We start from the raw sequence: 23507 nt of genomic DNA, 5'->3' as shown, positions 1-23507 counted from the left end.
CCAATGTTGTGCTGTATTTAAGTTCTCTGTGTGCACACTGCTTCATATGAGAAGCTGTGGGATGTTTGTGCTGGCCAATTAGGTGATACCTGTGCAATCTCCTAAGCCACCTGGTCATGCCAGCTCAATTCCCTAAGACTTGATGACAGAAACTGTGGTAGCCAATTTTACACATGAGCACATGATTCTCCCTTATATTGAATCAGATCATTCATCCAGAAAGGTCAGTATTGTCTACGCAGACTGCCTGTAGCTTCCCAGAATCTCCAGTAGAGGTCTTAACCCACCACCTGTCTACGCAGACTGCCCGTAGCTTCCCAGAATCTCCAGTAGAGGTCTTAACCCACCACCTGGTCTTTCTCACTAGAGATGCCAGGGATTGAACCTGGGATCTTCTGCATGCACAGCAGATGCTTTACTGCTTAAATGCTAGTTCCTGCTGGAGCCATAGCACTGGATTGCGAGAAATCCAGCAGTTCACTGTTTTACCCACAATGTGTGCCACGGAAGCTTATGAAGATCCCAAAGACGTAAATCTCACTTAAGAAGTTCCATATGTTTGTCGTAGTTTTAGAAGTTATTTTGGAACAGGTAATAAATTAAATATGTTTCTATTTACGATCTACTCAAAAATAACTTCTAACACCATGAGGTGATGTGTGAGTGAACAGGAAAAACATTTAACACTTTTCTTAAAAACACATGCCGGCAAAACAGAGAAGAACAGCAATCACTGGCAAAAATAGAAAAAAAGCCTTTGAGGAATTACTAATTTGGTTCCCGCAAGGTAAAAACTTTAGAGAGGGAAACATTCCAGAAAAAAAGAGAAATAGTTGATGAAGACAAATGGAATTGCACTGCATAAAGACTGTGTAAAGCTGAGCCCAGATCTTAATTAGCTGGCAGACATCTTTCAAAGAAGACTGCAGTTAAGATGTTGCATATTGAGGATCAGGAGTTACATAGTCTTGCCAACAAAACCTGCTCTCCTCTGAGCTTCGAGATACCCCTCACTGTAGGTAGGATGGCTTCATATTTATCCTCCCTACAAGCGCCACAACTACACAGAGCTTTCTCTTTAGTCAGATGCAATGCCATGCCATCTGCCATTCTATATGGCAGATTCAATAAGACAGCATATGCGGCTAGACATTGCCCTTGTGAATATAGATGTGTCGAGACGGTATATTTATGTAAATATACGCTCTAAATATCTAAACTCTATATTGGCCAACATGATGGGTTTTTCAGATTCCCATAAAGTTTACAAACTTTTGAATGACTCCTCTGTTGTAGTAACTGAGAAAGTGTGTAAGTTCCTTCAATCTGCCATGCTGCTATGCCAAGAAAAAGTACAGATGCAACCTATTATTTTATTCAATGTATTTGTAATACAGTATCCTACTGGAGCTGCGGTGGCTCAAGTGGTTAAGACGCTGAACTGCAGGCTGTGGAAGGTCAGTAGTTCAGTGGTTCAAGACCCGGGTGCCGCAAGACAGGGTGAGCTCCTGTCTCTAGTTCCAGCTCCTGCCAACCTAGCAGTTCGAAAGCAAGAAATTGCAAGTAGATAAATAGGGACCACTTCGGTGGGAAGGTAACAGCGTTCCGTGCGCCTTGGTGTTTAGTCATGCCGGCCACATGACCACGGAAACGTCTTCGGACAGCGCTGGCTCTTCGGCTTTGTAACGGAGATGAGCACCGCAACCCTAGAGTCGGATTCGACTGGCTTTCGAGCAAGGGAACCTTTACCTTTACCTATCCTACTTGTATACTTTTATAATGACTTTGTTCTACTGATATATGCCAATAAAGGCTGACTTGACTTGGGGGGGGGGAAAGCATAGAATAATACAATAAAATTTGGCAATATGAATACTGACGTAATAAAACCCCAAAGGAATAGAAGCCAGTGTGGTGTAGTGATGAGAGCATCAGATAAGAAGAAGAGGAGGAGGAGGGGGAGGAGGAGGAGGAGGAGATTGGATTTATATCACGCCCTTCACTACCCAAAGGTGTCTCAGAGCAGCTTACAAACTCCTTTCCCTTCCCCTCCCCACAACAGACACCCTGTGAGGTAGGTGGGGCTGAGAGAGCTCTGACAGAAACTGGTCTTTTTCAAGAACAGCTGTGCCAGAACTATGGCTTGCCCAAGGTCATCCAGCCAGGTGCAAGTGGAAGAGTGGGACGGAGACGGTACTGTTCGCTCTGACTGATTACCTCCGTAGGCATCTGGATCGTGGCGGTGGGGCAGCTCTGTTGTTGTTAGATCTGTCGGCCACGTTTGACACAGTCGACCACCAGTTGCTAGCCCACCGCCTCACCAATGTGGGGATTCAGGGGCTTGCCCTTCAATGGTTTGCCTCTTTTCTCCAAGGTCGGGGACAAAGGGTGGCGATAGGGGATCAGCAGTCCCAGAGGTGGCCTCTTGAATGTGGGGTGCCTCAGGGGGCAGTGCTGTCCCTGATGTTGTTTAACATCTACATGCGCCCCCTTGCCCAGATTGCCCGGAGTTGTGGGCTTGGGTGTCATCAATATGCAGATGACACACAGCTCTATCTGATGCTGGGCGGCCAGTCGGACTCCACCCCGGATGACCTTCATCAGGTGTTACAAGCCGTGGCTGGTTGGCTGAGGCTGAGTCGGCTGAAACTAAACCCGGCAAAGACGGAGGTCCTTGGCCTGAGTCGGATCGGTTCGGAGCTGGGACTCCCTCTCCTGGCCTTCGATGGGGCGCCTTTGGTGCCAGCGTCAGAGGTTAGGAGTTTGGGTGTGCTCCTGGACTCCTCCTTAACGATGGAGGTCCAGGTGGCAGCAATTGCCAAGTCGGCCTTTTACCATCTTCAGCTGGCGCGGTAGTTGGTTCCTTTCCTCAGCCATGATGACCTGGCCACAGTGATCCAGGCGACGGTCACCTTGAGGCTAGACTACTGTAACGCTCTCTACATGGGGCTGCCTTTGGTGCAAATTCGGAAGCTGCAGCTAGTGCAGAATGCTGCAGCCAGGCTGCTGATGGGTCTCACTAGATGGGATCACATCCGGCCTGTGCTGAAAGCGCTGCACTGGCTGCCAATGGCGTACTGGATTCACTTCAAAGTGCTGGTTTTAACCTTTAAAGCCCAAATGGCCAGGGTCCGGCTTACCTAAGGGACCGCCTCTCCCTGCATGTTCCCCCAAGGGCACTACGGTTGAGGAATCAAAATCTCCTGGATATTCCAGGCCCCAGGAACATCAAACTGGCTGCCACTAGGGCCAGGGCGTTTTCGGTGGCGGCGCCTACCTGGTGGAACGAGCTCCCAGAGGAGATCTGGGCCCTGCAGGATCTGGTGCAGTTTCGCAGGGCCTGTAAAATGGAGCTCTTCCTCCAGGCTTTCGAGTAGGAGCCACCGCCACTACTATTCCACCACCGCCCTATTCTTTATCTCCGCACTTTGACCATTGGTTGAGCGAGCATTATCGGGGGCGTGAGACGTTCCTGGCAGTGCTATTGGGACGTATATCGCTGTTCTGTTGTGTTGGTTTGAATAATTCTCGAATCCCATCTTGAATTCAAGTAATTTTGGAGCACCATATTTTTAAGTGAATTGTATATATTGTATTTTATATTGTTCTTATACTGTTGTACTGTTTTAACTTGGCATCTATGCCTCTTGTGAGTCGCCCTGAGCCTTCGGGATATAAATTCAAAGATAAATAAATAAATAAATAACCACTACACCAAACTGGCTCTCTGGGATCTGGGAGGCACAGGCTCAAACTCCAATTTGGCCATGGAAGCTCTCTGGATGACCCGAGAACTTCTGTCCCAGCAAATCTCTCCTACCGGCACTCTGTGGCCAATGGGAGAAAGATTTCTGGTGATTTCTAGAGAAGTGTAACACCACATCCCTCTGAGTTTCCCCAGAAGTTATGTCATGTAATTGCTGAGGGCTGCCTCTCATGTCCCCACCCCCACCCCGCCTCCTGCTGGTTGCCTCACAGCCCTAATTAAGATTGTTGCTGGGAGTATGAAAGGAGGGAGGGGAAGAACAATGTTGTAAGTCACTTTGCATTCCTGTTGGGGGGAAAAGTGAAGCACAAATATCTAAATGATTTTTAAAAAATCATATAAACTAGCAGCAAAAATTAATAGATGCTAAAATAAATCAAATAAAAAAGCAACAATGTGATCTCTGTGTATGCGCATCAACCAACAGACCAAAATGCTAGGCACATCAAAAGCCCATGGAGGTCTTCCAGAATAACATTTTTTTTTTCTTTCACTAATTCCTTGAAGGCCAAAGTGAGGGTTTAATTTTTTTATTTGTTTCATTTTATGTATTTCCTTTATTTCTAACCCGCCTTTCTCCCCAACGGGGACCCAAAGAGGCTTACATTGTTCTCCATTTTATCCTCACAACAGGTCTGTGAGGTAGGTTAGGCTGAGAATGTGTGACTGGCCCAAAGTCACCCAGCAAGCTTTCCTGGCAGAGTGGCAGTTCAAACCTGAGTTGCCCAGATCTAGTCCGAAACTTTAACCATTACAAGGAGTCAGGGGTCATTTCGTAGGAAAAGAGCTAGGGGAACTCATTAGCATAACTCATTAGCATATGCCACACCCCCTGACATCACTGGAAGTGTGTCATAAGGCCACACCTCCTGACATCACCGGAAGTGTGTCATAAGGCCACACACCCCGCCCCCAATGGTCCCGGCCGCCACCGGCGCCTTGCAGCTCCACTGCCGAGCCCCATGAGGGGCCCAGCGGTGGACTTGCAAGGCCGGCGGGAGTGCAAGGAAGCCCCGCAAAGGCCCTCCCTGGCCCCAGGCAGGCAGGGGTGGGGAGAGGCAGGGAGGAAGCAACTTACCCTCCCTCTTCTCCTGCCTCCTCCTGCCTGAATGAGGGCCGGAAGTGGGGCGGCCGGAAGCAGGGAGTGGGGCTTCATCATGTGCCTCGACCCCCCGTACCTCACCTGGGGGAACTGCGATCCCCCGCGATCCCCCCCGAAATGACCTCTGCAAGGAGTTCTACAAGCTGAAGGCTACCATAGAAAATGTCCTGTTTCACGTGCAAACATACCATATTTTTCTTATACCTGTAACAGAGACCAGAGTACCCATTACATTATGTATGAGGATGCCATCGGAAACACTGCAACCCAAAGTGAGCAGTTCCCCTTACTTAAGCTTCTAAAATTTCTAAATACATCCCATTGTATTTTTACACCCACACTATTCTCTTCATGCTCTCGCTCTGCCTTTTCTCGTGCAATTTGACAATGCCACGTGTGGATTCCAAAAAAGGAAGAAGGCTACGGCTAGAAAAAGTAATTAACGTCTTTTAAAATTGATGAAATAACACTTGCTTACAAAAATATACAAAGTAATTAGCGCAGTTGGTCTCCTGCAGTTGCCTTTTTCCAGACTATATTACACAAATGAATTTCCAGGGCCTAATCTAATTACAGGGAAGGGGAGGCAGTATGGTATAGCCCGATCTCATCAGATCTTGGAAGCTAAGCAGGTTCAATACTTGGGTGGGAGACTTCCAAGAAAGACTCTGCAGAGGAAGAAGAAGAGGAGTGGGTATTTATACCCCACTTTTCTCTACCCTAAGGAGTCTCAAAGTGGCTTACAATTGCCTTCCCTTCCTCTCCCCCCAACAGGCACCTTGTGAGGTAGGTGGGGCTGAGAGAGTTCTGAGAGAACTGTGACTGGCCCAAGGTCACCCAGTTGGCTTCATGTGGAGGACTGGGGAATCAAACCCAATTCTCCACATTAGAGTCTGATGCTCTTAAGCACTGCATTACTCTGGCTCTCCACAACAGCAATGTGAAGGCAACAGCAAAATACCTCTGCTTCCCACTTGCCTTCAAAGCCCCTTGCTGGAGTCACAATAAATTGGTTGTGATTTCATGGCACTTACATATGTAACCTAATTAGGCACCAAAGTACTATTGTGGTCAATAGAAATCAAAGGCCTGCTTACCTTCTTGGAATGTTTTGTACCTAACTTGGCTCAGCGTAATTCAGTCTGTACAATATAGCCTTCCCTCCACCATAAGACTATAGATTGGAACTTTGAATTATGCCCAGTAACATCATTTTTGCCTCTGTCCCACAGGTATTTATGTTTGCTTATTTAACTTAACATGAAGAATAAAGAAGAGTTCTGATAAACCTGAAAGCTTGAGAGCTACTTTATGACATTTTAATTGTTCCTAATAAAAATAATACCTTATAGCAGGGCTTTTTTTGTAGAAAAAGTCCAGCAGGAACTCATTAGCATTATAGGCCACACCCAGCAGCAGAAACTCATTAGCATATTAGGCCACACCCCTGACTGCACCACACATTAGCATATTAAGCCGCACCCCCATGTATGGTCATCCAGCCACACCCACCTTTTGCTTGTTATTCTGTTTACCTTGTTTGTTGTCAAAACCCAGGGCTTTTTTTGTAGCAGGAACTCCTTTGCATGTTAGGCCACACACCCCTAATGTAGCCAATCCTAATGAGTTTCTGCTGTTGGGTGTAGCCTATTATGCTAATGAGTTCCTGCTGGGCGTGGCCAACTTGGAAGCCAGCCGGAACTCCGTTCCTGTGCGTTCCTGCCCAAAAATAGCCCTGCCTTATAGTTATTTCTGCAGGGGTTTTTTTTGCCCCTAATATGCTAGCATAGCTATCTACATTGTGCAATTACTCTCTGCATTAGAGAAGACCAAATTGAGCCATCCAGAAAGGGGATCTCAGAACTGGAGGTAGATGAACTTTCTTCCACCATCTAATTGAATGACTTTCACTATGCGAGAAACTTCCCCCACAACCACCAGGTAACATTAACAAGTTTTAGTTCTTTTACTCTTCATCTAGTTGCCCACTTTCAATTAGTCACAAACTCTGATGATGGATTTTTATATATTTATGGTTTTTTATCTCACTGTTCCTTCAAGGAGCTCAGGGTGCCTTGCTTTGTCTCCCTTCCTCCCATTTTATTCATACAGCCCTGTGAGGCTGAGAAATCATGATAGGCCCAAAGTTATCCAGTCCACTACATGGTAGAGTAGGGATTTGAATCCAGGTCTCTTTGGCCCAACACTCTAACGACAAGACAACACTGGCTCGCATATAAAAACAACCATGTTGTTCTGTATTGCTGCTCTCTTCTTTACAAAGTTTCTGAGTGTTCCAGTTATTCAAATTAATTTGGATGTGTCTCCAGAATTGATTGTTTGCTTTATTATATTTATAGTCCTACTTTCTCACCGAGACTCAAGATAGATTAAAAAATGTAAAATGATGCAATGGGAACAGCATACAACATATAATAAATGGAATAATAAGAGTAGATTAGTAAATTAGAAAATAAATCAGCATAAAACATGGCATATAAAATGAAAAAAATGGATTTATAGAAATCAGAAAACAATGCAGTAAGAACAAGATAATGTACACAATAAAGTGTTCCATAGACTACAGCCCTTGTCCCTGTATAAAAGCACACTCCTGAACAATTCCATTTTACTGCAGCCCTGTTTCTTTTATTAAAAAAGACCCTCTTGAACAATTCTGTTTCACACATCACTAATGGAGCTGTCATTTCAAGCTGAAAACAGCCATTGTATCTTTGTCTGAATGGCCTTTGGTGCAACCTGATAACATTATTGCTCCTAGTATTGCCTGATTTAAGGCTACAGCCATGTGGGGTTTTCTGTGTTTTGGTTTCTGAATGGCAGTGCTTTGCATCGGAGCATCCACACGATATTATTCTCTGAATGTGCTCTAATGGCCCTTTCCCCATCCCCTCTACATTGTTTCCCAAACCTGCCTTGTTCTGATCTTGTTTTTGAAGCATGCAATTCAAGTGGGTTATCGTGTCATCTGGACAAAAAGTTGCACATTTTCTTACCCTGCAGAAGTCCCACCTCCCATCTGCACCATTTTCCTGTTGCCAGGCTCTTTCGGCTGCCATTTCCCCTATGGCACCACCAAAGATCTTTCTGTGGGCTTTAAAAAAATATATCACTAATTGCTATAGAGCTGTATCACTATAGAACTTGGTGCTGTAGTGTTATAGGTATTGACCTTTTGTTAAGGCCTTCAAAACTCCTCCTGGATGCAGCAGGGGGAAAATGCAGGGGAAGCAGTGGCTGAAGGAGGAAAGTTAACAGCAAATGCCAATGTAGGGTCTCTGTTGCCAAGGCACATACCTCTGCACAAGGGTTGCCAGCAATCTGGAGGGGAAAAAATACCTTGCTTCCTTAATCGAGGCTTAATGGGCCGTAGTTTTCCAGGTTATTTACTTTAATGCTGTGAAAAGATTCATATGCCCATTTCCAGACATTAAGCTTCTATTAAAAGGACAGGATATTTTTTCTTCAGGATATTGGCAAACCTATTCTGCGCTCATAGCAGCAATGAATGCAAAATAGAGAATCCTTGTCATGTGGAAGCAGTCAAAGATAGTTGCCGGTTATAGGCTCCCCCTCCAGAAATAATAATAATAATAGTTTTGGATTTGCTTAACAAAGAAAAACACCTGAAGAAGAGTTCTGGTGAACGTGGAAGTTTGCTCGCTGATTTGTATCATTCTATTAAATACTAATTAAAAAGTCAGAAAGCCACTACTCAACCAATGCTTTTAGATTTTTGCTCATAGGCACAATGGAATTCAGATGTACTGTAGTGAAGTGACACTCTCAGATCTTTCTGTTGTGGCAGTCTAGTCAACAAATTTGGCTAGTGGCCATCACTTATGTATGTAGTTTGGGAAGAAGAAGAAGAAGAATTGGTCTTTGTACCCTGCTTTTCTCTACCCTAAGGAGTCTCAAAGCAGCTTACAATCACCTTCTCTTCCTCTTCCCACAACAGGCACCTCGTGAGGTAGGTGGGGCTGAGAGAGTTCTGAGACAATTGTGACTCGTCCGAGGTTACCCAGCAGGCTTCATGGGCAGGAGTGGAGAATGAAATCCTCTTGTTAAGATTAGAGTCCATTGCTCTTAACCACTACACCAAACTGGCTAGATGGCTATTTGACATTATTATCTCAGTCAAAAGATATTTCTAGTATTGTAAAATTTAATATAGTAGATTGTTTGGGTTGTTTTTTTTTTTGTTCCTGGGCTCAAAATACACTACATACCCCCCCTTTTTTTCTGTGTAAATTTTCTTCCAACGATGTGTGCATTTAAAAAGCAAGTAGCAGGCGTTCCTCCCCCTTGACAGTCTTCAGATAAACAGTGCCATGATTGACAGCTAAGTAGGTGTCACCTACTAATTTAAAACCAAATTTAAAATTAACCATCGCATTGTGAAAGAAAAGTATTGCATTCAGCGTGTTTCATTCAATAATTACACTTAATTGGTTTGAAAGTTTAAATGCTACCTTGGCTACAAACAGAGCAAGTTTGCATAATTCCCAGCCCTCCACTGGGAGCAACCTGCATTGTGCATTTTTGATAATCTCTGAATCGTTGATGGAAACAAGCACACTGGCACCCCACTTCTACTCTGGTCTTGTGTTTAAAAGGTATTTATGCTTTAGCAGTAGTACCAAAAATGTGAAGGTGGGAATGTGCCTTGGAATAACATCTTATTGCAAGAAAACACATTGCTGATCATGTGGACACACCCTCCAAAAGACTTCAGATTCCTGTCTGTGGTTCATGAGCCAGGCAGTGATAAGTGCAAGGAAAGTCGCTTACCCACAAAAAAACACCTTAGTAAGATTGAAAAAAAATAGGGTTTTTTTTTTTTGGGGGGGGGATAGATTTTTATTTTAAAAAACTTTCAACATACATTCAATTTGTTACAAAATATATGTATCTTCCAAATTACAAATACATATTCTAGTAATTCAGCCCATATAACCTATATTAAACTACAAATCTACCAGTTTTAAACAACACTAACTGTTAAGTTTAACAATTTAACACTTTATTTATTTTTTAAGATTTTTAGCTTAGAGGGAACATTGCTGGAAGCCTGAATACTGCTACCTGCAGTTCTCCTGAAAACACAACTGATCTCTCGACTACATATCTCAGTCCCCCTGGAAGCAATGGCAGCTTAGTTCAGTGGCATTTTGTGGCATTGCATCCTTGTTCAACTACCTCCCCAGACTTTCCCCTCCTCAGGGGCCATTCTGAAAACTCCAGGAATTCCCCCAAGCTAGAGCTGGGAAACATATTAGGCAACAAGGTACCTGGAGATGTCTGAGTCTCCTACCCCTCAAAAACTCTCCTGGCAAGTTAAAAATAAAAGAAAGAAAATTTCCGGCTCATCTTATTTTCTGCCCCTTGCAAGGTAAGTTTTTTTTCCCTAAGCACATCAGAACTCAGAACTAGGATCTACTTATCATCGGAAAAAGTACTATCTAGTCCAAGGTGTATTAATATCTCATTCTTATCTCATTCTTCTGGCATGTGTAGATCAGGTCTAATTTTTCCCCTGGTATCATTTGGGGGACTCATTCATACAACAATAAAGTAAACTTAAGTGCTTTTACAGCAGTTTCAGGACTCTTTGTCTGGCTTAGGAATTTACCCAGCGCCGGAACCATTTATTACCTCTACCAAGTGGCTTTGTGCAGAGAAAACATCTGGCAGATTTATCAACAGTCTGCAAAAAGGAGAAAATTCGGCTGCCTTATTGGCCCTCCTGTAACGTTGCTCCTGTGATTTGTGATCGCAACGCTTTGTCTCCGTTAGTTAGCTGCAAGCTAGAGAAAAGCATTACCTCTGAAGTTGGGTGAAAGTGTTTTTGCTTCTATCAGTGAACCCATGTGCTTTGTCTTCTGGGTAGCTGGGACTGTCAGATTGCAAATAAGAACACAAACACACACACACACACAAAGGCCAGCTGCATCAGACCACTCAGTCCATCTACTCCAGCATCCTTTTTCTCAGAGTTGTCAACGGAATGCCCCAGAAGGCACACAGAAGGTGCACAAATGCCAAAACCTCCACCCCAGCATTTGACATTCAGCAATTGATACAAGGCCTCCAGCCATGCATGTCCCATTCAGTCATCCTGGCCACTAGCCATTGATAGACCTTCACAAATCTGTCAGCTCTCCTTTTAAGGTCATCCGAGTTAAAGATCAAGGGAAGGCGGCACGGTATGGCCTGATCTTGTCAGATCTCAGAAGTTAAACAGGGTTGGAACTTGGATGGGACATTGTCAAGGAAGGCTCTGCAGAGACAGGCAATGGCAAGCCCCCTCTGGTTTTTCACTTGCCTTGAGAGCCCCTCATTGGGGGTGCCATAAGTTGGTTGTGCCTTGACGGCGCTTATGTACTTAAGTAAAAGCTCATCACCAATCTTATGGCAACAAAATTCATGTTGAGAGGTTTAGCATATATGCAGTTGTGAAACAAGAGGTGTTGAGGCTGAAAGAGGTCTAAAGCTACCATCTTCTGGTTCAGAAGTCCCACCCATTAATAAATGGATGCATAGGGAATGCTGAACACACACACACAGAGAAACACATGAAGCTAACTGCAGCTGAGTTACGACATTTGACTGTCAAGGTTAGTAACAACTTCTCTGCCTGTTAATGGCTCTTCAAGTAGACATGTTTTTCATCACCTGTGGCTTGGTCCATCTGTGTGGAGATGCTAGGGACTGAACCTGGGAACTTCTAAATGCAAAGCAGGTAGCTCACTCTACCAGCGAGCTACAGCCCCTCCCAGATGCAATAGTCTTTGGATCTGGTACTCAGTAAGGAGTCAAAGATGGTCAGAGAAACACTGTCAGAGGGACATGATTATTAACTTTTTCCAAGGCAAAACATTATGCCTGCAAAACTGCATGCATGCATATGTACAAGAAAGCACTTGAGAAAAAGATAAATGAAGTTTTCAGGCTTTTCCATTTATTTGGTTTTTATTTGGAATATGTCTAAATCAAATTTTGTTCCAGAAAACCGGTACCCAAGGCAGCTGACAGAATAAAATGTAAGAACAACAAACCAAGGGCTAAAGGCTTGAACCTCTAAAGTCAGAGTAAAGGCACGGATTCTTTCCCGAGGTGCAGCAATCAGAACTGAGAAAAAGAAGCAAGAGAAAGTGAACATGCAAACAAAGAGAAGCTTGATAAGCTAAGTGCCTGTCATAATGGAACACTTGACCGCTGAAAGTAAAGAGAGAGAAAAATCTAATTACGTTCCTTGGGCCATATATAGTCAATTTATTTTAACAGGATAAAAACACAAACCATTTAGCTTGAATATTTTAGTCAAATCAATAGATAGGTTTATGGGAAATCGGGAACTCAGCAAGCCAGCAAGAGATAATTTTTTTGGGGGGGAGAAGGAAATATGTACGCTGAAATTACATAGCTCTCAAAAGTTGCAAAGAGGATTTATTTATTTATTTATTTCCATTTATTAATCGCCTATCCCCACAATTGTGGGGCTGTAGGTTATGTACAAGAGTTCTAAAAGCATAAAAAAAAATAAAAACCAAGTCCAACAACATACAATAATTAAAAGCAAGTGGCGAAATTTTGTAGCTCCCTAATATATCTGGTATGTGAATGCTTCACATATTCAGGGAGGAGTAAGTTCTATAAGGAATTAGGGTCCAGGTAGGGTACCAGCCATAACGTTAACCACTGCTGCTATCCTCAACCGAATGCCAGGCGGAACATCTCTGCCTCGCAGGCCTGGAGGAATTGCATAAGATCCCACAGGGCCCTGATGTTATTTGGCAGAGAGTTACACCAGGTAGGGACCCTGGTTGAGGACAGCCGAATCTCTCTAGGGCTGGGGATCACCAGCAAGTTGTTCTGTGAAGAGCATAATGCTCTTCTGGGAATGTAACAGAGGAGGCGGTTTTCCTAAATACTTCTGTGCCTAGGCTACAAGAGTAGTGTGTTCAAAGGCCAGGTTCATTCATTCATTTATGCAGTTTATAATCAGTCATTTCATCAGAGCAGCATCCCAAAAACCAAACTTCCAAAATATACAATAAATTCAAACAATAGTTTAAAAGCAATCATAAGAGGATATGTCTCCCAGGGCGACTCCTCACAGAGTGCATTGTGGTAATCAATCTGAGAGTCTGCAAAAGATATAGATGAGGGTTGCCACATACAGGAAGCAGCCTGTGAATCAGGAATCGGATGGCATTTCAGAGTCTTAGTTAAGTATTTCAAGAGTTTGAACTTTGTTGCACTGATACAGCTCCCCAAATTTGCTGTCTGACCCCGGATACCATGATATTTGTTCAGAGGTGGTTTGCCCTTGCCTGCCTTCACGTCCTGATCTTGGTATTCCATGGTAGTCTCCCTTCCAAATACTGACCAGGGCCGACTCTGCTTAGCTTCTGAGATCTGATGAGATCAGGCTATCCAGGCTGGGGCCTTAAATTATCAGTTTACTTAAACATACGTGCCTTATTCTTTTCTATATCTGTGTATGCATAGATCTATAACAGTCACAGAATTGTAGATAACACTGGACTTTCAGGTCCCACCTGTGGATATAAACCACCTCCGTACTTCAGAAACTGAAACGAAGAAGTATTTCTCTCCAACTGTTTACCAGATGACTTAGATAAGAACCATAGATACTTTATTTTACATGTTATAACAGCAACTAGAATCTTATTTGGAACGACATGGAGGACACTGAAAATACCGACATTTGATGAGTTGATAATGAAGATTATGGAATGTGCTGAAATGGACAGATTGACAAATATACTAAAAGGAAAAATGGAAGAAGAATTTATGGGACCATGGAGGGTGTTCTATGACTGGTTAAAGCATAACTACTGAGAAACTAAGACAATAGGTGATTTCTCATGAGAGCTGCCTCGCAGCACAGCGCCGTTTGCCTTGACACAAACGTGTCAATTTCACACCCGAAGCTCCGGGGCTGCATTTTGACTCGGGGCTTCGCCCAATTTCCTCCACAGTTTCGTGATCCTGGTTTTTGTATTAATCGCCTATCCCCACAATTGTGGGGCTGTAGGTTATGTACAAGAGTTCTAAAAGCATAAAAAAAAATAAAAACCAAGTCCAACAACATACAATAATTAAAAGCAAGTGGCGAAATTTTGTAGCTCCCTAATATATCTGGTATGTGAATGCTTCACATATTCAGGGAGGAGTAAGTTCTGTAAGGAATAAGGGTCCAGGTAGGGTACCAGCCATAACATTAACCATTTACTATGTTTTCTCAAACATTTCAAAAGAATTGGGGATCCCTACATTTGAGCTTCAGAGAATGCTGGGAACATTCTCTCTTTGTCTTTCACTATCCCTCAGAATATTTATTCTTTCTTTTTAACACATTGAAAAGTACGCAGACAGATGAGTGATTTCAGCTTAGCGTACTTTATTAGATCAGGAACAAGACAAAGTAACCAGCTCGCAGGCTGGTTTATATGTGCAGCAACCCCACACCCAAAACACACCCACACACAAGTGATTGGCTATTTGCAGTGGCCAAGAGCTCCATAGGCTCTCGGCCAGGAGCCTAGCCTGACGATAGGTTCCGGCTAGGATCCGCTTGTCCCATTGTTACTGAGAGCGAAGCTCGGCCGCTTTGCATGACCTCGTGGTGAAATGGCCACGCACGCAGTCTGAGATAGATACATTACACACATTCAGTACTCTAGGCGTGAACTGGATAATCTGAGGTGTCTTTTAGCAGGGGTGGATTTTACTATTACATTGGCAGTTGCCAAGTTCTTTTCTCCATTGATTAAGATTAAAAATAATTATTTTTATATTATATAGAAACATGTATTAAATACATTTCTTTTTTTCTTTTTTCTATTTTGGCTTAGTATGACACTGTTCAGAGCCAAAGGCTGTAACACATTCAGCTAACTTCTTTCCCAGAAGAAGTACAATTCATGCAAGAAGGAAAAGGGTAAAAAAAGTTTTCCATTTTGTGAACAAAAGAATGAAAATATTTTCATCCTAATTATTTGAAATCCTGAAAGAAAAGTGGGCTAATGATTATCAGAGCTGACCCATTATTGTCACTCTGTTCTAACTGATACAAATAATAGTAATTCAGAGTACAACTTCTCCTTATTAGCTCTTAGTTAATTTTAATTTTTGCATAGATCCATATCTTCTGTTTTTCTTTCCTTTTTTGGCTCAAAATCCCAGACATCAAAGCACATTTCAAATTAAGTTTTGTGGCTTGTCTGTTTTTCTTGCCTCCTCTGGTCCCCCTAGGCTATTTACTATAAAAAGCTGGTTGAACTGTTTACACTGAATAATTTATTTGACAAATTTACCCCTTTATCTGTTTGGAACAGAACAGTGAGCCGACTTGGCTTCTTACGGATTTGATTGTCATTCAGATGCACATTACTTACGAAATCCTTTGCTCGGCTCAAGCGGGGGGGGGGACTCACTAATCATTTGCTTCAAACGAGGCATCGGTCATTGATCCTGCTGCGAAAGATTATTTGTTTGTCTATTCATAGCCAAGGTCTCCTCTTCACTTGGACACCTTATGCTGCCAAGAGGTTGGTCTTTAACTAACACCATCCCAGAGGGTTACGACTGCTTTAGGGTTGCCAACTCCGGGTTCAGAAATACCTGGAGACTTGAAGGTGGAGCCAGGCAGGGGTCATTTCGTAGAAAAACAGGTGCAGGGGCTCATTTGCCTAACTCATTTGCATATGCCACACCCCCTGACAAAGGGCAGACATGCAAGCATGCCTGGGTTCCCTGCCTGATATTCTCCAGGTGGGGAAGGTAAAGAAGGCATTTCAATCTCCCCTGGTGGCAGGGGTGTTCTGCAGGCCTTCCCTGGCCCGTCCGCCTGGGCGGGCAGGCCAGGAAAGGCAAGGGGGGTGCCCCTGGGCTCTTTACTGCCAGAGCGCCATTCCGGTGTGTTCCAGCAGCAAATGACCCCTGAAGCCAGGGAGAGTGGGGTTTAGGGAGGGGAGGGACCTCGGTAGGGTATAATGCCTTGCAGTTCACCTTCCAAAGTAGTTGTTTTCTCCAGAAGAAGTGGAAAAATGTTTATTAATTAATAAACAAATAAGTGATCTATGTAGTCTGGAGATCAGTTGTAATTCTGGGAACTCTCCAGCTCTCACCTGCAGGTTGGCAACCCTAAGCTGCTTCCTGCCAATTCTACCACCATTCTGCTTTTCTTTCATAAATAGGATTGCATCCTTCTATTGACTTCTGCTTTGGATTGCATTTCTCCAGGGTCAGGGACAGAGGGTGGCACTAGGAGAGGGGGTGTCACCTTGACACCCCTTGGTGTGTGTGTCCCTCAGGGGGCAATCCTCTCCAGTCGATGTTATTTAACATCTATATGCACCTCCTCACCCAGCTGGTATGGAGTTTCAGGCTGGGTTGTCATCAGTATGCAGCTGACAACTAGCTGTGTCTGTTGATGGCTGGATACCACTCCAACTACTTTGGCTGAAGGGCTGGAGGCCATGGTTGGACGGTTGAAGCAGAGCCAGTTGTGACTGAATCCATTTTGTGGTTGGGAGATAGGGGGGGACTGAGGGCTGGGGTGCCAACTCCTGGCTCTTGACAACGTACCTTTAACACCAGTGCTGACTGCTAGGAGCCTGGGTGTGCTTCTAGATGCCTCCTTATTGATGGAGGCCCAGATCACAAATGTTGCTAGACTGGCATTTCTCCAGCTGTGTCATATCAGGCAACTGGCCCCCTTCCCACCTCGTCCTGACCTAGCCACAGTAATCCATGCGACGGTCACCTTCAGGTTAGACTACTGTAACTCAATCTATGCAGGGCACCCTTGAGACTGACCTGGAAATTACAACTGGTCCAGAGCTCAGTGGCCTGGGTCCTTATTTATTTATTTATTTATTTAATTTATTTTTACATTTGTATCCCGCCCTCCCCAACGGGCTCAGGGCGGCTAACAAAGGCAAGATCATAGATCTTGCCATAAATAAAACATATAAAAACATAATAAAACATCAGCACTAAATCCACAGTACTCTATCCCATTACTAGCATACTAAAACCAAGATGATACAACCGCAGTTCCAATTGGTCCTCCCATAGCGTGTAAGCGTGCAAGTCCTTAGTGGAGCCCAACCAACTGCGCATATCCAACTGGTGCTTTGTGAACTGCACTGGCTCCAAGTTGAATACCAGATCAGGTTCAAGGTTCTGGTATTAACTTTTAAGGCCCTAAATGGTCTGGGACCAACATATCTACAGGACTGCCTCTCCTGGTATACCCTCTGAAGAACATTATGCTCTGGAGAGAAGAACCTCCTGGTGATCCCTGGCCCAAAAGAGATCCAGCTGTTCTCAACCAGAGTAAAGACCTTTTCAGCCCTGGTGCCAGCCTGGTGGAACTCTCTGCCAAATAACAACTGTGCCATGTGGGACTTGGTGCAGTTCCCCAGGGCCTGTAAGACAGAGATGTTCCGCCAGGCCTATGGTTGAGGACAGCAACAGTTTATCATCAAACCTGGCCTGCTCTGTCTTTCCTCCACCACTACCCCTTAAGGGGAAATGACAAACAACACCATCTGAAATAATCTTAGAATTGTGTATTGTTTTAACTGCTTTTAAACTGATTATAGACCCCGGTCATACGGGCCAGAAAATGCGGGGGGGAGGGAAGTGTGGCTGTTTGCCCTGGAGGAAAATAATGTGCGGTTGCACAATCAGACATCCCTTCGAGGTCCTGTGGAGGTCCCGTGGTTAGGGGGCAGGTGCCGTTCACACGATGATCCTGCAGCGCGGCAAAGAAGCGGTGTGGCGCAATCACACCAGCAATCACTAGGCGCCGCTTCTGTGGCAAACGGGATGGATTTTTTTAAAAAAACTGAAGTGTGTGCATACGCTTGACTGAGCAATCATATTTGCACATCCGAAGGCGGGTGGTGGGCTTACCGGAGAGGGTGACAGACGCTTCCAGACCCCAACAGAGCTCCGAGGCATAGCCAATGGAGGGGGAGGGGGCCCCCTCGTCACAGCCGCTCTAACCACCTGCGCGACCCTCCAGAGTGACCCTCCAGAGGCAGCAAGCCTGGCTGCAGTGGGAGGGGGCCTCTTTGTGCGCATGCACCGTTGGACACTTCTGCGCATCCTGTGGAGACTTGGGGGGAAAAACCCCTGTTTGCGACGGGACATGGAATGCCACGGGATTCCACCGGAAACGCGATCAGGCGCCCACCCTTGCCCCGCAGTTTCCGGAAACTAGTACCTCGGAGGTACTCGTTTTTTACCCTGCATCTTCGGCGGGAAGCCTCGGGTTCGGCACGGGAGCTCTACGCTTCCCAGATGTGGCACTGTGATCGCGCCCGGAAAAACCGCCTATCTTCCATCCCTGTAGCGTGGCTAATGCTCCGTGTGACCGCAGCCATAGATGTGTTTCTTGAACTGTATCTATTGAAGGGTTGCTCACCGCCCTGAGCCCTGTGCATGGGGGAGCATGGTCTGTAAGTCAAATAAATAAAAAAGATTGCACCACAGCTCCAAAAATAGTCATTCTAAAGGATCAGGCACGATCACAAAGAAAGCACGAGAGGGATAGCTGTGCTTGGTGCTTTGTCCCCTGAATCTAGTAATTGTTGATTCTGAAAATGGAGGCTCTGTTCCTAACTATTATGGATAAATCACCAAGGATACATCTATCGTCTACAAATTTACCCAGTCTTTTCAAAATGTTAATGTTTGTGTTAACATTGTACTTCCTGTGGCTATTAATTCCATAAATGAATTATGCATGAAGGAGTACTTCCTTTTGCCGGTGCTGAAGATCTAATCAGATAGCATCTCATGGGAGCAAGCCATTAGGTGAATGTTCAATCCTTAGATGGTAAAATAAAGCAAGCAATTGCATTTTGCTCCTTTTAAGATTCACTGTGGTTCTGATGCACTCACAATTTGATTTGTGCAGAAAGGAGACCTCATTCTTTTTTAAAAAGAATCTGAGACTGCAGTCCTAGGCAGAGTTATTTCGTCTAAATCCATTGAAGACAATGGGCTTAGACTGCAGTAGATCTGCACAGGATTGCACTGAACCATATTCATATCTAATGTGTCTGTATAACATTTTAGCTTGCTCTCGTCTAGTGACTTGTTAAGGGTCAGAGCAAGAGCTGAAATGTTAGTTATTTTGTAATCCTACTGAGAAGCCAAAAGGTTGAAAACTCTGCTTGGGGCTGGATTGTAGCTGGAGGAAGACATTGTGTGTGTAGTAGGGTTGCCAGCCTGGAGGCCTGGAGTTTTCCTGGAATGATAACAGATCTCCAGACTACAGAGATCAGTTCCCATGGAGGAAATGGCAGATTCAGAAATGGACTCTATGGCAGCCACACTGAGCTTGCCCTCTTCCCCGAACTCTGCTCTCCCTAGGCACCACCCCAAATCTCAGGAATCTTCCAAGCCAGAGCCAGAAACACTAGGGTTTACAGAAAAAAACCCTGCCTATATTCCATTGCATTAAAAAAAAATAACCTAGAAATTCTAGGATAGAACTAAGCAGATATGAAAGTAGACATAGGCTTGGTTTGCAAAAGTTGGAGTTCACCAGGGACAAGGAGGCCGTGTGCATCCCGATCCTCTGTGTGATTACCAGTAAACTGGCCAATGGATTACAGTGGGGCTTACTTCTCAGTAACTGTACCCTGAATTATAACCTTAATTTATAACCCAATGGTGCTCTGAATGTACCCATTTACTTGTTTCACTCTAAGTCAGGGGGGTCCCCAACGAGCTGCCTGTCAGGGCCATGCTGCCTTCCAAGAACTTTCCTGATGTGCACCAAGGGGTTTTAAAAAATGGGTGGGGCCAGGTGGGCTTTTGTTCAGCAAGGCTTCTGATTGACAGTTGGAGATTTGATTGGCTGGGCAGATTTTTTAAAATGTTCGTTTGGCAGCAGCTGCCATCACAGCACAAGAATCTTCATTGTCGATTGAAGGTAAGTGGTGTGGCTCCGCTTCCTACGGCAGCCATTTTGTGGCAGCGCCCAGCACACTGTCAGAATTTTAAAGGTACCTGAAGACTCAAAAAGGCTGGGGACCACTGCTCTAAGTAAATGGATGTTTCTTTGACAAATTGCCTTGACATTTCCCCAAAGGATTTACATATATCATTGCTATAGCATGTGGTGGACTTGTTAGGGGTGAGGGAACCTGATTTCTGTTCCTGACATTGGACGGTTCAATCTCTGGTGACAGGAATATTATTGGATAATGTAATTCCTCTCTGTTTTTCTCTCTCACGCACATCTTTTTTGGGAGTTTACAAGACAGTGATCAGCTTGTTTGGTATTCATATTATTAAATTATATATGTTATCATCAATTTTGGCCAGCACAATGGCTGATTATTCTTTCATTTTGTTTTAAATGCTCTTTCTATCAGCCTATCTTGTAAATATATATTCCAGCTTTTCTTCCAAGCTCAGCCTTGCATGCATAGTCTACCTTCCTTGTTTTGTTCTTACACCAGCCCTGTCAGGTCAGGTTGAGGGAGAATGACAGGCCCAAGATCATCCAGCAAGCTCCATGGAAGAGTAGTGGTTTGAACCCGGATCGTCTAAATCCTAGTCTAACACTGTAACTACTACCCTACTCTGGCTCCATTTATATATGCTTGATGCACAAATAACATGGAAAAATTCATTGATTTTTTTTGTGTGTGTGTGTGTGGGGGAATCTATACAAGGAAACAGAACACAGTGGAAAAATCGACTTCCAGAATTGGACTCCCAGATTTCACAAGGGAAAAGCAAAACTGAAATGGGAATGTTGAAATTGCAATATTCAGTCTCATCCCAGATACAAGCCCTATCACCAAACTCCAAATATAACCCATCTGCCCTATTCAGAAGCATATAGCTAGTTTACAACACAGGTATATAGATGTGCTTTTCAGCAAAAAAGGTTAACTATAAATAAAGGCGACAAGGAAAGAAAAAAAACCCTGTGATAAAGCGACATGAAAGAGTCAGTTCCTTTTTTCACTCAGTATGAGGTATCTGCGGAACAGTTACATCAATTTAATTTAAAAAGAGCTCCCTGGAGGCTGCCTGCAGGAGTGTATGTAAAATCCAGTACAACATCGACTGGTAACTAGATCTTAATACCCTCCGTCATTAAAAGTAAACTCGTGCTTGCTAAGTAAATGAAGCAAAGTCATTTCTCCTATGCCGTACATATGGCCTTATTGGCATTATGATAGCTGGCCTAATCATTAATTTCCTTATTAATCTTCAGGCCACTGGGACAAATTAGGAAAGGTCAGTCCTCTTTATGAGCCTCTAAATTTATGCCTCTCCCTTTAGTATATTATCTTCCATTTAGCTTCGTCATCACTGGTCCTTCCAAGCGATGGTACTATTAGGGCTCAGCTCCCGAGAAAAAAACTTGATTGTGATTTCAGATCCAAGATTCAGGGAGGATACCTTTACCATTTATTCCTGGATGTTGGGCAGGATGGTACCAGTTTGGGAATAAAATCCGGGGGGTGGGGAGGGGCTACGGAATTTCAGGACCATGATTTCCAGTGGAGGAAACAATGCTGTAATGACTGCAAAGTCACCCCTGAATGGCCATAAAACTATGCATAAGGTACCATAGAATGCTATGAACTAAGAAAGTGAAAGCAGCATGTATTGTAGAGGGAGATTAACCTCTACAATAAGCCATTTTAGCTTCTAGGGAGAGTTCAAGCTTGATTGGATCTAGAACCCACTTCTTTGTCTTTTCAGTGGTCCATGGTATCCATAAAACTCTTCTCCAACATCACATTTCAAATGAACAGAGGTCATTTCGGGGGGGGAACGCGGGGGATCGCAGTTCCCCCGGGTGAGGTACGGGGGGGCACATGACAAAGCCCCGCCCCCTGCTTCCGGCCGCCCCGCTTCCGGCCCTCACACCGGCGGCCGGGACCGTTGGGGGCAGGGTGTGTGGCCTTATGACACACTTCCGGTGATGTCAGGGGGTGTGGCATATGATAATGAGTTATGCTAATGAGTTCCCCTAGCTCTTTTTCTACAAAATGACCCCTGCAAATGAATCTACTTTCTTCCTGTCAGCTCTATTCATTTCCAACTTTCATACACAAACATAGTAATGGGGAATACTATGGCATGAATTAACTTGATTTTGGTCACCAATGTATAAGCAGGGCCTATACAATAATACCTACTCCTTGTGATCAAGAAGAAGAAGAGTTGGATTTATACCCCGCCATTCACTCAGAGAGGCTTACAATCTCCTTCCCTTCCTCTCCCCACAACAGACACCCTGCGAGGTAAGTGGGGTTGAGAGAACTGCTCTTGAGAGAACAGCTCTGAGAGAACTGTGACTGACCCAAGGTCACCCAGCTGGCTGCATGTGGAGGAGTGGGGATTCAAACCCGATTCTCCAGATTAGAGTCTGCTGCTCTTAACCACTATATCAAACAGGTTAAAAAAGGACAATTCTGGAAGCAAGTTACACAACAAATAGAGTTGCAAACAGGATATACAGTACCTTTAGATCCAGCTCTGATTCTGCTCCACCTGTAGCCAGATGACAGTCCACCTGCAAAGAGAAAAGAACTGATTTATTTGCTAATGATAGCAGCTAAAGTAGTGATTGCCCAATCATGGAAATCACAAACTCCTCCCATAATGCAACAGTGGTTACATAAGACGTGGGATTTCTTTTTGTTAGAAAAAATCTCGATGATCACTAATGGGGAGTGTGCCACTGGAGACCTGCTAAACCCATTAGACAAATGGTACCCGGTTATAGACAAACTAGATACTGACAAAATGGAATGGCCAATGTTAATTAGCTTCTAACAGTTAGGATGGCTATAACAAATTCAAAGCTATATAGCCTTCGCAGGAAATCAATTGTATTATACATATTACTGCATGGTGACTTTAAAGGATAGCTAGTTTACCTTGGTTGTGTTTAAATAGCATATCTGCTACTAGAGTACTGATGTTCTATGGACTAAGGGTTTTCTGTTTGTTTGTTAAAATGAGACATTGTCTCTTTTGGATTCTGCCTACTGTACTGTATTATATTTGAATCGTTCTTATAATAAATAAAACAGTTTAAAAAAAAAGAGTCTGGAAAAGACCATAATGCTAGGAAAAATTGAAGGCAGCAGGAAAAGAGGAAGACCCAATGTGAGACAGATTAACTCTATAAAATAAGCCATGGCCCTCAGGTTGCAAGACCTGAGCACGGCTGTTAACGATAGGATGTTTCGGAGGACATTAATTTGTAGGGTCACCGTAAGTTGGAAGTGACTTGACAGCAGTTTACACACACACACACACACATTGGGCACTATATAACTTGAGTATCACAGGAATAGTACGAGTTATTTACTTATGACAAGGTGATTTGGTGAGGAGGGCTCTGAGGTTTCCAACAATCAGGGAGGTTTCTCAGGCCATCCTCTCATGGCTGGCAGGATCTAGATGATGATGATGATGATGATGATGATGATGATGATGATGATGATGATGATGATGATGATGATGATGATGATGATGATGATACTTTCAATTTATTGATCGGTTTTCCCACTCATGCAGGCTCAGAGC

This window comes from Gekko japonicus, unplaced genomic scaffold, assembly GCF_001447785.1.
Source record: "Gekko japonicus isolate JY-2015 unplaced genomic scaffold, Gekko_japonicus_V1.1 scaffold599, whole genome shotgun sequence".
NCBI lineage: Eukaryota > Metazoa > Chordata > Lepidosauria > Squamata > Gekkonidae > Gekko > Gekko japonicus.
This window is presented reverse-complemented; position numbering follows the sequence as displayed.